This window comes from Phragmites australis, chromosome 14 (assembly GCF_958298935.1).
Source record: "Phragmites australis chromosome 14, lpPhrAust1.1, whole genome shotgun sequence".
NCBI classification, from domain to species: domain Eukaryota; kingdom Viridiplantae; phylum Streptophyta; class Magnoliopsida; order Poales; family Poaceae; genus Phragmites; species Phragmites australis.
The window spans coordinates 2,820,049-2,837,877 of record NC_084934.1 but is presented as its reverse complement, the minus strand read 5'-3'; positions in this window follow the sequence as shown (position 1 = coordinate 2,837,877).

The window sequence follows — 17,829 nt, the reverse complement described above, 5'->3', positions numbered from 1 at the left end:
ACAGTCTTAGAGAATAATACAAGACCAACAGGATGTAGGGCTATTATCCTAACGGAGATCTGAACCTGTATAAGATCGTGTATGCACTGTGTGATTCATCTGCATGAGGCATCCCCTACTCTTCATACAAATTTGTAAGATCGATGATTCACTGATCATCGACAGTTGGCATCGTCCGTGGGGATTATGATAAAAGATGTTGAAACTACTGCACATGACATGCTGTTGGCTTCACCCAAACTTGCACCAAGGACCAGCTTCCCGAACGAGAGGTTCTACGGCAATTTCATCCCCTCAACCAATGACAAGCCGGTGATCGACCAGGTGGACCTCGACGAAGACCTAACCGGCAATGACTCCAGCAATGAGGTAAGTCGCTTTATGGATCAGTGTGCCAAGGACTACAACATCAAGTTCAAACCACTCAGTTTCTGTGATGATGGCGAGAGCGACGTTCTCCACAAGTTGGGATCCTCCCATGTGGCTTGTGACAACATGGATTGTCGAGATACCTATCCAGAGACTTCCTCGGATGACAAGTTTATGATGGATCTAGACTCCTTCTCCAATGGATGTTACCCTCGAGAAGTCTTTACTATTGGAGACGGGTACGTCAGTCTAGTTGATCATGATGATAATCCCACAGACACATAGGCCTCCGTTGCTCTGACGATTGGAGACAATGGCCAGCCTCCATTGGTAAGAACTCTTCAGATCTTAAACCCTAACAAAGTATGATATCCAACATATCCTGGTCATCATCAAGGGGGCTCAATGCTACAGATCTCCAATGGTGCAGAGGCTCCTCCTTCTACAGGAGGCTCTCATGCAACCTCAACTACAAATCCAAAGAACCCTGACAGAAAGGGCTGGATCAACTCAATAAATGGCATGACAAAGGAAGCTATCGTTCAGGCCAAAACATCTCATCTTATCGTCGCCACGAATAGCTCTAATCGGGGGAAGTCTCACCTTGACCTTTCTCGTGGAGATTCAGATTCAGAGAGACGCAATCCTAGGGACAAGATGGTTTGGGAAGATAACCGAGTACCCAGCCGCCATAGGACCTCATCAGTCAGAGATCACCCCATCAATGGTCTATATGAGGTCATTGATTGGCGGAGACGCTCGAAGACTCCAGAGGAAGAATCAACCACCCCTCAATGGTCTAATAAGATGATGTCTTGGCACCGCTTGAGTAAAAGTAGGGGCAGATCTTCAACCCTTGTGGAAAGGAGGCCTGTGGCTACCCGAATCGAGAAAGGTGCCATCAATGGGCACCAGGCCTTCTCTCATCGGAACCGCGGAGGGTAAACTGGTCAGCGTGGTTCCATCCAGGGTCAATAAAAAATACAACAAGGAAGATCACTACCGTGAGTCATCATCCTATTGTAACGATAAGATGAAAAGAGGCAAAAATCAAACTTTGACATATATCAAGCAAGTGCTATTTTTGCTATGTCAGAAATCACTTGCTTGGACCTATATACTATTTCTTGATGACAATGCATGCTCAAAGGTATGGTACGAAATGAATAATAGAGTATGAAAATATGTCTGATCCTTATCTACATGTTTCTTTCTCGAGTGCATCTCTCCCAAACAATCATCACAATCACATTCATCATCCTTCGTACAAAAAGAATAAGTATTCGTGCGAACGATGCTTGTGCAACTCACCACACAAGCGACGTCTCATACGTTGTTGCCAATGTATTCACGTCTCGTACCATCGCCTATCGGACATTCCATGTAATTGCCACATAGGTAGATGACCATAACTACCATCGTATGGTAGATGTCTATATATTATTGTTAACGTATTCACTTTCCATACCATCACCGTACGGAACATACCAGGCCCCTACCTCACATTGGTTCGACCCCCAATATTTGCCGCTATCGAGATGCGTCAATGCAACCTGATTAACGAATGCATCATAATGGAAAACAACACAGTGCATAAACAAGCACTCTAAATGCAACAACCAAGCACACGTTACACTTAAGGTCATAGTATAGCAAGTTTGTACATATTAGCACGAAGAGGTACAAAAAGAAACTTTAGTGGGTTGGTTAGTGGGTTTGACACACTTGCTAACCTACGTCCTAAGAATTTTTAGACTACTTCATTAAACCAAGCTTTGATGTCACACTGCAAGGAGCCATTCAAACAGTATTCTAATTAATCATTAAATCGATCATTTACTTAATCATAACTTCAATGATGAATCAAATACCGCTCCGGTAGTCCCATCACGTGTTTTATACCCAAGATCAGAACACATGCCTTTCCAACATATCACATCATAACAAAGCTTAACAAAGAGCAAGTAATTTAATTATATTATAAATTCTTAAGCACTCATAATTTCTTACAATTTACAGCAAAAACGAGCTAGGAGGAGACTGAAACTAACCAACTACTAGATAGAAGAGAAATATGCAGCGGAAGCTAAAACTATAAACAACAAAGAATGATAATGCCATATACCCTTAGGCTCCATCACAAAAGCATGACCTCCGAGTAGTTGCCTACTCATGCACATCACCACCCTCAATGGGCGCGAAGTAGCCAAAGACCAACTCCTCCTTGCCAGTAGTACATGAAAGAGCAGCGTAAGTACCAAGGTACTCGTAAGACTTAATCCATTTTGGATACTTATAGATAACCCGACTCAAGGATTATGAATTAGGATGTTAGTAAGAATACAACCCTATGGTTAAGTAAATTTATATACAAAAGCAAAATTTGATAAAAACATATGTGAGCATCTAGACTTAACCAACATAACTATCTAACCCATAATCATCAACTGAACATATATGTAAAAGGAACCGTTATATGCAAAGAACCATCTTAACCCATTTGCCCACAAGGCTCGAGGACCATACAACTTGAGTGACCACACAGGTCCACCCAAGGGGGTACTCATGTCAACCTTTCCCAATAAGCCCCAACCATTTGAATCAGACATCGCTCAGTGCGGAGTCCACTTAGGTTAACTCCCGGAGCAACCTCAAGTGTCTCTTACAAGCCTGCCCGCTTACACCATCGATGTGCAAGCTCAAATGATTACAGCTACAGAGGTATTAAACTTATCTTACCATTAGATCGACATGTGGTAAGTACGGTAAGTGCTAGAGCCAACTGCTACAACGATCGATTCTTAAGCGACACAAGCGGTCTACGGTGTCCGAATTCCTCTCCCGACCTACCCTGGGGAACTCCACATCGGGGCAGAAAAAACACCCCTAACAACGTCCACATCTCACCTCATCCTCACTAGTCATCCAATCCACACCATCAACCTAACATTGTTATCAGTGCGACAGTAATTAAAGCCTATAGCTCGTGAACGATGAATTCATTTAACTGTTCGACTTCTACAGAAGAACCTAAGTATGGCTAAGCAATTCGGTTAACCTTTGAATTACACAATATTAAGGTAAACCCCGGTTACAAGGATATTGATCATCAATATCTCAAGACAGGGGATGTAATGCATCAATATAGGTTCGACCCATATCAAAACTCGATGATGACTTGATAGCATGCAAACATACATAAAGCATATGTTATCATAGTAGACACATATGATCCAAATTAATGTGAGAAGTATGCTTAGATGTTTGCCTTGCTGCTCAGGCGGTTGCCTGATGCTACCCACATAGAAATCACAGAACTCATGTGGCTTGGTGTCACCTTCAACCACACCCACGTTATGCCTTGAATCCTTGTTCACTAAAGAAGAACGCGTGTAATGATGAGTATGAATGAAGTGTAACAATGTATGATACAATATGCATAACAATAAGTTAAAAGTACAAGACATGTGAAACAATAGCAAACTTTGCGATCTAAACGACTTTGGAAAGTTAACAGGAGGCCGACGACTCCGGGTTGAACTCGGAACCTTCGGATTCCAAATCCTCCGAGTTGTACTCCGGATGGGTGTTCTCGGTTAGCCATTTTTTAATTAACTCGGAAGGTCCGGACTGAGTGTGGAACCTCCGAATTAGGCTAAAATATCCGGGTGAGGCTCCGAGCGAAGGTTCTCTACTAAACCTAAATCAAATTAATCCAAACCCTTCAGGTTTATCCTGGACTATCCGAGTTAGGCGGATTATCCGGGTGAGGCTCTGAATAAGGGTGCTCGGTTAAAAGCACCGCGAATTACCCAGACCCTCCGGGTTTAACCTAAGCTATTCGGGTTAGGCAGACTTGCACTTTTCGATGATCTTTCTCGGCCGATACGACTCGCATGTTAAATCTATCCTACATAAATATACATATACAATATACAAAGGGTTCTAAACTCAACTTGCATCCTAAACCTTAACAATTTTTTAGTATAATCATCAGGGTTTTCACTGGACTACCCGGACTATCCGAGTTCTACCCGGACTATCCGGGTTGTCCAAAGAGGTTGCTTCGAGGGGGAAAACTCGACCGATTTGATTTGTGAGCCTATTCAAACCAAAAGGAAACATGTTTGAGATAGTTCTTTGAGTCTAGAACTCATTCACCAACCCAACAATATGATTCCTAGCACAAATCTCATCCGAATAATCTCTTTTTCTCCAAAACTCAAGAACTCGAGAACTCCACAAACTTAGCTCCAAACTTGAAATTGACCCACCAAAGTGTGCATCCTTGACATGGGATCCTATGAGACTCACCCAAGATGCTTTGCCGAGAAGACTCAATGGAAGAACGCTGGTACTCCTCGTACGTCAACCAAGAACACCAAAAGACATCAAATCCGGCTCGAATCCTTTAGGAAAATGAAAATGAATTGGATAGATGAGGAGCTTAGGAGCTAAAGATCGCATTAGTAACACATGCATTAGTAATTCCTTCTCTAGAGGTGAGATTTTTGGGAGAAGAAGAGAGTGCTTGAGAGAGGGAGGGGCTCCTTTGGCTTGGTCGGTTGGAAAGGAGAGGGAGCTCGTGTGGGAGTGAGGGAGAGAGAGGGGGTAGGTGGGCTGCTGCCCAAGAGAGTGAGGGGTGGTTGGCCTACCAGGTGGGGCCCCGTATTAGAGAATAAGTTTGTTTCAACTGTGAATTCATTTCTTTTCTCTCCCGAATTACTTCCTCTCATCCAATTGACTTAAAATCAAGTGCTCTAATGGCTTTGAAGCAAAATTATTTAAAATTAAACCTAATACTTATGAAGTATGATTAGGCTTAATTACATAATTACGGCTTTGAGACGTGATAGCCATCAACTCCCACTCATCCAGCTCTGGATCTCGATGATGAGAGTCTGGGAGACGGTGGAGGGCCTCAACTCCTCCGTCCATAGTCACCTTGACCGTGGCGCAAGACGTCGATACGGGAGTTTGGGTGGGTCCAGCTGGCAGTAAAACTACTTCTTGTGCCACCCCGATTAGGAACTCTCGGTGGAGAAGCTGATGTACTCCACTGACTTACCTTCTTGGAGGCAAAATTTGACACTGCCAGCAACCTTAACCATAAACCCCTTCAGGAGGTAGAAGTACCTAAAAAGGTCAACGGATGCGCGTACGCCCAGGAAGACCTCACAAAGGTGTGTGATGACGCTAAACATAATGATGGAGTTGGGGTTGATATGGATGAGCTTAATGGCGTAAAACTGAGCACTTAGAGGAAGGAGCTGGAAGGGGAAAAACGAAAACCACAACAAAAGAAATCAATGAAGACAACAATTGAGGTGATATCTAGACTGGGGATTGTCTTGCCCACCATTGGTGAATGAGTGTTCAATGTGTGTGAGGGGATGATCTTATCATGCTCCGCCCATGCCAGAACTTCCCTCAAAACTTCAAATTCAACAAGTGATCAATGCGCATGAGGGGATGATCTTGTTGTGCTTCGCCCAAGCCAGAACTTCCTTCGAAACTTCAAATTCCGTCCAGGGCAGGATCATGGCCATGACGGTGCTAGCAGTGGAACTCTTTGCACTATCGACCTTCTTGCGGCCCATCGTGTCGAGAGGAAGTAGTTGGTGGGTTTGGAATTTTAGAGGTAGTTGAGAGCAAGAAACACAAGAGAAAATGGCTCGAGGTAAATGATAACAGAGGAGGTAAAAGTTGAGTAGACTCCCCCCATCTCAACTTATACAGGGACAGAGGGCAGCTCTTCGACTAACACCGTGACGATTTCAAACATGACTCGAGGCCACGTTCTCCTGCTTTACCATCTTGTTGCATTTAATGCTCTTCACATGCAGCGGTAGGTGGAGTAGTAACACAGAGAAACCGACGCACTACTCCGCATTGCATGTGCAATTTCTCAACATAATTATGACCTCTTGTCAGGTAAACATTCTCACCACTACCCGAAATCTCCACTGCAGTGGTTCAAATTTCAAACTCGGCTGGTGACAAGTCTTTTCTCCCCCATCCTTTCGAAAGATTGGGACGATATTTCTCAGAGAAATCAGAATTCTTACTCGGAGGGGATACCTTCGCAAGGGCTCGCTTGGTTACTGGAAGGTATTCAAAAATTTGAATGGATGAACCGAGGGTTCCAAGAACCCAGTTAGATGTATCATCCTATCCGGGGACCTGAGTTCTACTCGAGGACGTGATCGGTCAAACTTTTATCTTTGATGACCAAACATTTTGATCCGTCGAAGTCACTTTTCACGTATTAGCAGGTGCTTGATGACTAGCACCGTAAAACTACTATATCTGGATATCCTAGAGTTTTCCATCATTCTTGAAGCATATCTCTATCTTCGGAAAAAGAATCCCTAGACGTATGTAAAATGCCCACATATACCTAGGATATCTCGTAAACAGGAAAGTTTATCTCTAAGACTTAAGAAGGAAGGACTCCACGATGATCTCCTATATATACGGAGCCAGAGGACCTTGCGGAGGACAAGCCATTAGTAGTTAATACAACTCTATTGACGCCATTTAAGCATGTAGGTGCTCTGAGCCCTCGAGCCTTCTATGACTTAGATCTGTTTTAATATCTCTCCCTGACTACCTATAAAAGTGCCTTCTGACTAGATTTAGATCTATCTAGACTAACCAAATACTCTCTTATAAACAATTTCAGAGAATAATAGAAGACCAACATAAAGTGTGGCTATTATCCTAAGTAAGACATGAATCTGTATAAGATCATGTGCGTAGTATGTGATTCGTCTACTCAAAGTATCCTTTACTCTTCATACAAATTTGTAAGATTAGCAATTCACTAATCATCGACACGTGTTATTTTCAAATATACAAACTCAATATATAAAAATAATTTATAACCAAAGTTTAAAATAGTTGACTGCACGCTATTTAAAATAACATTTGTTTGGACCGAAGAGATTATACAACAAGAAGATATGATGCCAAATAGACCATGACCGCCCTGAGCAGCACGATGGCGGTGGTTCGTATGCCCGTCACGAAAACACTATTTATTGGCGAGCTAATTAAGCAACATTGTACAATTGAGACTATACAACAAGAAGTTGTACAACATTGTATACAATTGAGTATACAACAAGAAGTTGTAAAGCTTGAAGCCTGTAAGACATTAAGACTCCCGTTGTTGTTTTGCAGCAGCGGCAACACAGTGATCACTAAACGAAGTTATTCGATCAATATGCTTAGGACTGTGCATTTCTAGCACAGTAACCAAAAACTGAACCGAACAAGATGAACCGGACCGCTTAACTCAGTTTGATCAGTTTTTGGTGTTCGGTTTGGTTTTTAGAATTATGTGGTTGTGTAGATTCGGGTTTTTTTTTTAAAAAAAACTGACTATTAACCAAATAAACCGATTTAACTGAAATGAAGAAAAAATATGACACTGGGGAGATTCGAACCCTGGTGTGCAAACTAAGTTAGTGAACATATACCTTATTAATCACTTGGTTAAAGAGTCATTGTGTGTTATTGGAAGAAATTTTAATTATTTTATATGGTTACGATGAGTTATTCGGCTCCATGAAAAAGGCAAAAAAAAACTTCTCTAATTGAAGATTTTTCTATTTAGTGCCAAACACAATCAGATGTGTCTCTTGTGTTGGTTGAGGCCACCTTTCCTTACCACAGGCAGTAAATAAAAGTTAGGCTAACTTGAGTTTACGTTAAGTTTGATAAGTATGATACTAATGAAATTGCATAGTATTAATCGAAACTGAACTGTACATTAAAACACACACTATATTAACCAAACAAAAATACCATATTTATCGATATACCGTACTTTCCTAAAAAAAATCGAACGAACAGTCCTAAATATGCTTCACAAACAAATTGAAAATAACTCTCCTGCCCTTTACTAAAATGTACTTTCGCGATTGGCAGCGCAGGCCGTGAAGTATGGGCTTGGAAGGCTCAGGTTATCTCATGTCGAGCTAGGCTGAACGAGCGTGAAAAAGAGCCCAATATCGTTTGATTTCTTTATTCGTTCTCTTCTTTTCTTTTTGGTTTAAATTGCAGGTGTCAGCAACTTTTTCCCTGGAGAATACGGAGGTAAATAAAGCGTCGAAATACAACCGTTTTATTGCCCGGAAGGATAATTCTGTGGTTACTGATCAGAGGTGCTGGCCGGTCTTATCTCAATACGTGAAAACAGATAAAATAGACATTTTATAAGTGATGAGTCATCAAAATCCATCACTTAAGAGTCATAAGTGATAGTTAAGTGATAAATTCTATTACGATTTGTCACTTACGTAGTCTGAAGTTGAGGTCGAATCATGACCTGTCAATTATGATAGATCATCAGTAACAGGTCATAAAGTTACATATCACTGATGATATTAGTGACGAGTCGTTCTAGATTAGTCATCAGTGATGGGTTATATTACGACCCGTCACTTATGATCTGTCATCAGTGAGGTCTCCTTAAGTAAATCATAAGTGATATTTGATGTTACAACCCGTTACTAATAACTTAGCTATGTTATTAGAGTTGGTAAGATATTGTCTTTTCTTACTTAATTTGTCTAACTAAAAACTAAATGTATTATATAGATTTGAAAAGATATTATGCAGGAAGGTTACAATCATGCTATTCTTGAACATTTAAGCATAAAAGCATAAATATAAACACTAAATTTATAACCATGATATAACTAAGATTCAAACCAAAGAGGTATGAGACTACAAATATTTACGGCAAAAATTTAAAAATAGGCAACAAATAGCACCGTATTTGCCAAAATAGATAACATATTGGTGTATTCGGCACCTCAAACACCGAAAAATCGATTCTGTCATTTGAGGTAGCAAAAACTCCTGTATTCAGCACCCGAGGTGCCAAATACTGCACTGTTCATCGTATTTGGCACCTCAGATGCCAAAAACTCCTTGTAGGTGCCGAATACGAGGAACAGTGACATATTTGGCATCTTAGGTGCCGAATACAGGCCAACCATGATCACATCGCGTCGTGTCATTGCTTTTGGTGCGTCCAGTCACGTCGTGTTGCATCGTTTCATTTTTGTTGGATTTTTAAACCCTCGTGCTGTTGTCCCTGAACCCACGCGCTGATGTCCCCGTGTTAATTAGTTAGCCCGCATGCTGTCCTGTTTCACTATAAGATAAGAGCGAGCTGGTAAGGAGCCATGGTGCGAGCAGAGAGGAGAGGAGAGGAGAAGCAGCAGTGTAGGGCATGGAGAGGAGAAGTAGTACGAGGTGAGGAGAAGAAGCAGCACGAGGACAGGAGAATCAGCCCAAGACGAGGAGGAGCAGTAGTGTGAGTTACAATATGTACTTAAATTATATATTAATTAATACTTACAGCAATAATAGTAATTAGAGTAAGTAGATTGTTTAATCCATTCAATTACAATTTGTTTAATTATTTGTTTAGTTTGATTATATGAATTTGATTATTTGATTAGTCAGTGTAATAGTAATTAGCGTGAATTTGTATAATAGTAATTAGCGTGAATTTGTACAGTAGTAATTATTTGCTTAGTCAGAGTATGTAGATTGTATAACAGTAATTAGCGTGAATTTGATTAGTCAGTGTAATTAGATTATTTAATTTGTTCAATAGCATGATGGGCTAGTGGTGGCCTAGTGCATGTATACTCTCTATAGGTGTAAGTAGGGTGACAGTGCAACGAGAGGAAAGAGAGAAAAAAGGAAAAAGAAAGGATAAAGGATAAAAAATAAATTTTAGAACGATTAAAAAAACTTGAGTTGAACAAAAAAAATTGTTTAAAATCACAATGCACTAACAAATTATCAAACTGAATTTTTTTAATTAATAGTGGTGTGTGTCTATTTAATTAGTATTTTAATTAAATCTATTAAAATAGTAGTACGCACAAGAACTCCTACCCTTATTTAAAGAAAAGAAGCAGCTATGAAGTCAAATAGAGTAATGTTTTTAGTGTCTTCTACTCACCGTAGACTAGTCACTTTCTCTCTTCAGGTCACTCAGAATAAAGAAATCTATGAATAGGTTAATAGTGCATTGTCAAATGTGAGCACTGAAATTTTGCTAGGAACTATAGGCATAGGAGTATTCACCGTATAAAGGAGATGATCACCCGGGTTGAGAGCGACATGCTGATGTTTCTAACTTTTGGAAGAGTAAATATGGTGTAAAGAAATCTAGCAAAACTAGCTTCTAAAATAGTTTTGAGATCAAGTTATAATAATATTGAATATTTGGTCAATATAAATTTCATGTTAGTTTAATTAATATTATTAAATATTAAATATTAATTATTTCATTTGAATTCAATATTGATGATTTAAGTAGCATGGTTAATTACTTAAATATTTAGTATTGTTAAGTATAGTACTATTTAATTTGCATTGTTAATTTATTTATTATTTATCGAGGCATGTAATTAGTTGTATATCATATATACATCTAAATAGTTATTTTATTAAATGTATATTTGTTTAGCAGATATGTTATGACTTTCCATATTTATTATGAAAAACGTCCCATAGTTTTGCACGGGAGGCTCGTAATAATTCAGAACTGCCAGCATATAGAGAGTTCAGTTGATGTATCTAATAACCTGGATGGCTTGAAATCACATATTATGAGTCTTTTGTGTGTGAAACAATAATCTCATACTGTTTTCCTAGAAGGTGTGCTGCCACAACTTATATCCAAACAGCTCAGTCGTTGTTCATACGTTGTTCGAGATGAGAAGGAATAATGCATAGGCTTTGTACTCACGCAAGTCATTAGAGAAGAACTTTAATATGAGGTGTAGGTAAATATAGTGTCACGACAAGTGCAAGGTGATGCAGTGACTACCGTGGAAGGATCAGGCTAGCAGGTGATGCATGAAGAAGATGAAGGGCATGTCGGGGAGGGCAGTTCCGGTAGAGAAGAGCTAGAGTGGACCCTTCTGAGGTCGATGCAAGATGCATGGATGATGAATTTGGTGGTAGCGGGGATGGAGAAGCTGCTGACACGATGACCTGGTGCATGTGATCCAGTACTTTCGTTGTGCTGGGCTGCTGGATTATGCCGTCGTTGAGTATAACACCTTATCTAACTAGCGGGTACCATGATTATATGTGTTTTTTTAATTGTCATGATAATTTATTACTAACTCAGTACATGTATTGGATACATTTTGCAATTCCTTCTACTGCGGGTCCGGAGTGTCCACACGATTAAGGAGTTAGACCTTCGATTTCTAGAGCCACTCGCACGAGCAGGACTACTACCTTTAGCTCTTATGATGGCCGGAGCTCCCATGGAGGGTGGTGGCAGGACACTTCTCCTACTAATTGAGGAGCCACTGCTCATAGATCTCGTCGACCGGTGGCGTCCTGAGACGCACACGTTCCACTTTTCTTTTGACGAGATGACCGTAACATTGAGGGACGTGACCATACCGATCGGGCTGCCAATCAGGGGCGCCCTGTTAGTAGTTTTGCGACCAACAAAGGAGCAATGGAAGGGTTACGTTGAGGGCTGGTAATTATTTTTTATGTAATGCACTTTAAATATTATAGTACTATTCAAGCTTCATTGGCTCTCTGCATCTTGTGGGTTTGGTGTGCAATATGACAAAAAGGATGTTGGCCTCTCCATGCCCTGGATTCATGGGCTGCCACAGTTTGGTCCATGTCCACCGGATGCGGACGAGGCTATAGTTTTATAACACTATGAGGTCTACTTGTACGTCCTGCTAGGAGGCATCATGTTCTGAACACGACAGACGATTATGTCGTTCCCCATATTGTATGGTTAGTGAGTTAGCTTGCTTCATATCCTTATGAGCTGACATCTTACAGTTTGGGATCTGCTGTGCTGGCTGTCACGTATAGAGGATTGTGTGATGCAACCCAATGATCAAAGAAAGAGAGATCAGTTATAGTCTACATGCACCTCTTACAGCTATGGAGCTGAGAGTACCTTCTGTTTTGTTGGCCTTGGGTGCTCAAGAGCTACTATCCAGTCCCCATCTCTGATGACATTGCAGATGACATGAGGCCTATGATGGGGTATCGGTGGATGCATGCCAGGCTGAGATGGATTTAGTAGCAAGACCATGGTAGCTACTCCTGGGTCATCAGTGATTTGTATGTCCTTAGCGCCAATCTCGTGGAGTAGGATCTATGGCGTATGGCACAAGTGGTCGAAGTTGTGATTAGAGGGCTCATCGCGTCATATTATTGGCATGACTCAAACTTATGGATGACCAAATATTTCTTGTTGTACATGAACAATATGAAAGCATATTCTCCTGAGCGTGTACAGAGACAATTCAGGTACCGACAGGTGGTGATAGTACCTCCCCTACGAGACGTCAATCGGGCACACGAGTAAGTATGTTATTATAGGTAGCATTAGTACCTTTGGTGATATAATGCTAATAAATTATAATAGTTTTTGTCATGCATAGGAGGAGCGCACAGGGGGGCAGAGACATACGGGTCTGGGCATCCGTGAATGCCAAGCACTTATAGAGGTGGACGGAGTCAGCCACTGTAGATGTCGTCGTTTCTGCTCGACAATACAATGACGCCACGTACTGGGAGTACCTTTCGCGGTACCATTCGCACACACGTACAACCTTAGTCAGTAGACTTGTAGAGCCAGGCCCTAAACCCTTCCTTGAGGATCGTGCCCACCTTCTTTATGTTGTGGTAAGTGTTGCAGTACTTATAACATTTTTTATTGGTTAAACCTTTGTACTACTAAGATGACTCTCATCTTATACAGAACAAAGAGGCATACGAGATGCATATGCAAGCGGAGCAAGCATGTGGGGAAGCAAACGGGTCATCAACGCGGAGGGATTGGAACCCTCTGCAGGACTACATGAGGACGAGAGGGTCCCTCTTTTTGTCCGTTATACGTGGTCTAGGTGGTTGTGCTGTGCGTTGGAGGGTGTATGACCTACTAGCCATGGACCCATCTCGTGCCTCCCATAGCAAGCGCTCGTCTAGTGCCCATGATGAACCCGTTAGGGCACCATCATAAGAGGCACCTTCTGCTTTGGAGCATTGCGAGGAGTGCACGTGTACATTGGGTTCACAGCCCAGCAGTGGACACAGCCTCCTCAGTCTACGTAGTCACCTCCGCCTACAACATCGACTCGTCATGAGAACATCGTTCATTGCACATAACAGACGCCTGACTAGAGTGGCACGTCTGATTTTGACTGGGCTGCTAAAATGCAGGCCGCCAGCTTCACCGAGCTTCTCAGTGCATAATACCCTCAATATCCAGATGCACCTAGGGTTCATATTGGTACCATTAGAGCGAGCCTTTGGCACACCAGACTCCGTTGGATCATGTTCTAGTGTCGTCCACACTGCCGTATGAGGATCCTATTTTATTGTACATGCAGGGTAGAGTTAGCGGGCGGGATACACGCTCGGTAGGGGTCCCACATGGTAGGACAATGATAATGACGAGCTAGGGAACATGAGGCAGGAGCCAGCGCAGGCTGCTGGGATGAGGGCCACACACCCACTAGACGCGATACACTCCTAGGGATTGTGTACGGCATCATTATTGTTGAGTCGCCAGTGTAGTTGTTCGGTGCACTTGTACTTGTTAATGACATATGTATTATTGACTTTATTATCGTAAAGATTTATTCACTGTATTGTTAATTTAATTATTTTTAATTTATGTAATGTTTATCAAATAATTCTGAAGCATAATTTATGTAATGTTTGTTAAATAATTATGATATTTAATACTTGTTTAATGTTTCTTAAATAATCAGGGATTTGTGCTTTGGTGTAGATTCATCACGTTGTAATGAAGGATCAATAAATCTATGGCGGAATCTTCGAGTACAGGCTTTCGATGGACACCTACAACGATCCATATAGCAATTAATACCTCATTGCAGGTTGTGCATGAAGAGAATGATGATCCCTTCAAGGAGAGCAAATTAATCCAAGGTGTGGCCAAATTGCATACAAGACCCTTCTGCTCTGTGTTAACCGCTCCGCTCCAATATATAACCACCGAGAACCTTAAGGCCCTCTTGCACCAGCAGCATCAAACGTATCTTAAGGTGTGCGAACTGGCCGACCATCCTTCTATTCTAAGTTTCTCTAGGAGGCAAAGAACGATAGTGATGCTACCCGACCAGTATGCATCCCACGTTCAGGTTCGTAATTTCCTATGTGCTCACCCTACTTTTCTTTTTTCCATTGATTTGAACGCTCCTCTTTTGTGTTAGGCATTCCAGAAACAAGCACAGTTGATCAACAAAGACATCACAGGCTTCTTAGTGATGTATATGCTCTTCGGTAGGGGTGTCATGCCTGGTTTGCATAGAAGACGATGACGGTCAGCGAACCTAAGGGGTACAGGGGCACCCTCTGCTACTCATCTAGAAAATAATGAGGACGAAGATTTTATGCCCCCAATGCCTCGACGTTCTAGCAGCAATACAGGAGAAGATTCAATGATCACTATAAGAGGACGTTCACGCACCACATCGAGATGGTGTACAACCAATAAGAAAATAGGACGTGCTACTACCGTGATAGCTCAAGATGACGACGACGATAATGATTTCATGCCATAACAACCCCTCCCTCCGAGGCCTCCATCTCAGGATAACATTGATGACCCTGAAAATAATGGTGGATTTACTAGTACCCATCCTTACAACTTCCATTACCACTCGGAGACGACAACCATCTTACCCTGATAGAATTGACTGGCACAACTGGTATTCTTCCACTAATTTGCGTCACTACTTTCTTCCGCCATCTTGAGATGATCTAGGTATTCAACATCTATGCAGTATGAACTATGCAAATGACAGGCATGACTATTTATTTTGTTTATGAACTATTTGTCTAATCAATGTGATTGTAAGTTTATTATATTAACATACTATGCAAGTACAATCCTTTCCACCATATGAAAGAGTATTTGTGAACTCAGGCTTTGAACACGCCAATGTATCAGCAGCACCTCAGGGACCAACATTAATTGCAACTCTAAAGTCAACAATATGATTTTATGAACCGTTCAACCTTAGACTGTGCTTGTTTTAGGATGAATGCTTAAAGCAGGATTTGACTTTGGATTAAAATTAAAGGGATAGATGTTACTTCTACACCCACCCAAAATCAACAGCTTTCACAGGGAATGCTTTCATAGGATTTTATACCCCTATGCAGAGGCAACAATAACTCATTGTTCAACGTTTGTAGAATGAAAGGACCATACAAAGCAACAACTTTCACAAGGAGCATCTGCCAAGCATCAATGCCATAACTTTTTCAACATTCACAGGGAATCCTATGCTCCAGCCCCTAGCCAGACCATGTACTCAGTCCATGCACCAGCCTTCAGCCACCACAAATAACCTCATCCTCATCCATGGATAGACCACTCCTTCCTCAGCTCTCTCAACTGCAATATCTTCCTCAGCTTCGCGAAGTCCAGCCAAGAAACATTGGAGGATTCATCCCCCAGGGGCTCGAACCGCCGATGTGCTTCTTTGGTGACCCTGGTAGGTTTCGTAAGTCCCAGGACATCTCCAACACCTATAGCATACGCTTCTTCATATGTGTCAACTACTAGTATGACAAGCCTCGATACGGATCGTACGAGTACCCACCGGTATAGCGACGTATATCACTAATGTGGTACTTTTATGTACGATTTCATCCACTGTCTTACTAATCTACTCTCTTATGTCATTTGTTCAGTCTCCTCCACCTATCTGTCACTTCATGGAATGGCTGGACATGGAGTAAAATACGCACCAGAAGCAGTGGGTCGACATGAGCATGCGGTGGCAGAGAGAAGCGTACGAACACAGGGAGTATGAGCAACAGTAGGAGGAACTACGACTCAAGTGTCAGGAGGAGGAGCGTATAAGAAAGGCAGCGAAGGAGCGCGTCGCCGCTAAGGCACGCAAAGTGGAGAGGGAAAATAAGTGGGAGAGGGCCCGTCACACTAAAGCGGAGAGCCCCGATGCCATGTAAAAGGGTAAATATCCTAGATGCACTCAGTACTTCACAACTATTATTGTTCAACAAATTAGATTTGTATCCTCCTGATGTTACTTTCCTAAAAAGTTACCTTAAAAATACATTAAATGAATAATAAAATGTCGATAAAATTACGTTGAAACAAATTTACACACACTCACTCATCCAATTCCTTTCTTTATTTATTTGCTCGTGCCCTGATAAAACTAAATTATGCTACTGCACTCTATTCTGCCCTACTATCACCAGTAGGTACTGCACTCACACACTCATCAAGTTATTTTCTTTATTTATTCGCTTGTACCCTAATGAAACAAAGTTGTGCTATTGTATTCTATTCAGCACCGAAATAACACACGACAAGACGTGATGTGAGGGAAGAAGCAGGACCGGCCTATATTTGGCACATGAGGTGCCAAATACAGCACTGTTTACCGTATTATTCGGCACCTCATGTGCCGAATACATGGTGTATTCGGCACCAGTGCCAAATATGGGAGTTTTTGGTGCCTTAGGTACTAGAATCGATTTTTTGATGTTTGAGGTGCCGAATATAGGTGCTAGATTTGCAAATACAATGATATGTTGTCTATTTTGGCAAATATGGTGACATTTGTTGCTTATTTTGGGATTTTTACCAACATTTACATAACAATGCATCAACAAATTACAACTTATGTTTAGCCCATTTCATAAATTTCGATTCACACATTGAACAAAATTGATGTAGGACACGACGACGTAGTAGGCATAAATATTTTTTATTTTTCTTTTATTTTTCTCTTATTTTTCTCACCTTAGCAGCACTATTATTGGAATCATTTCATATTTTTGCTCAAGTTTGATATAACGGATGACGGCTATGGACACAAACGCGTATTCTGAAAACGGTGTAGAAACTTCAGTGGGAGAGAACTCAATCTTCCAATCCGAATTTGGCCTCGAAAAATTTGCCAAACTCGACAAAGTCAGAGAGAAACGGATGTAACTTTTTCTTTAGATGTCCATAAAGTTAAAAAAAAAACATCGAAATCAGAGTCCGTATACAAAAGTTATGCTTGTCTTACCGAATGCACTCTGGATCACTTTTGATAAAAACAGTTATTTGTGACGGGTCAAGGTTATGACCCGTCACTAATGGCCTTTGACCGAAAAGATTAAATGGATAAAATATCCTTCTTCATCACAATGCACGTGAAGGTGTGGTGGTAAGAGGCTATGTGCGTGTAACACCCTGAATTTTAACATATAAAAATATAGCAAAATTCGCTCCAAATTAAAACTTTTTCTAATTATTAAACCAGTATAAAATCGAGGATATATATATTTAATGTATATATACTCGTATGTATATATTCAAATATATTATTTTGGGCTAAGTATTTCAGAAAGCACCAAGTTCATTTCTAAATTAATCGT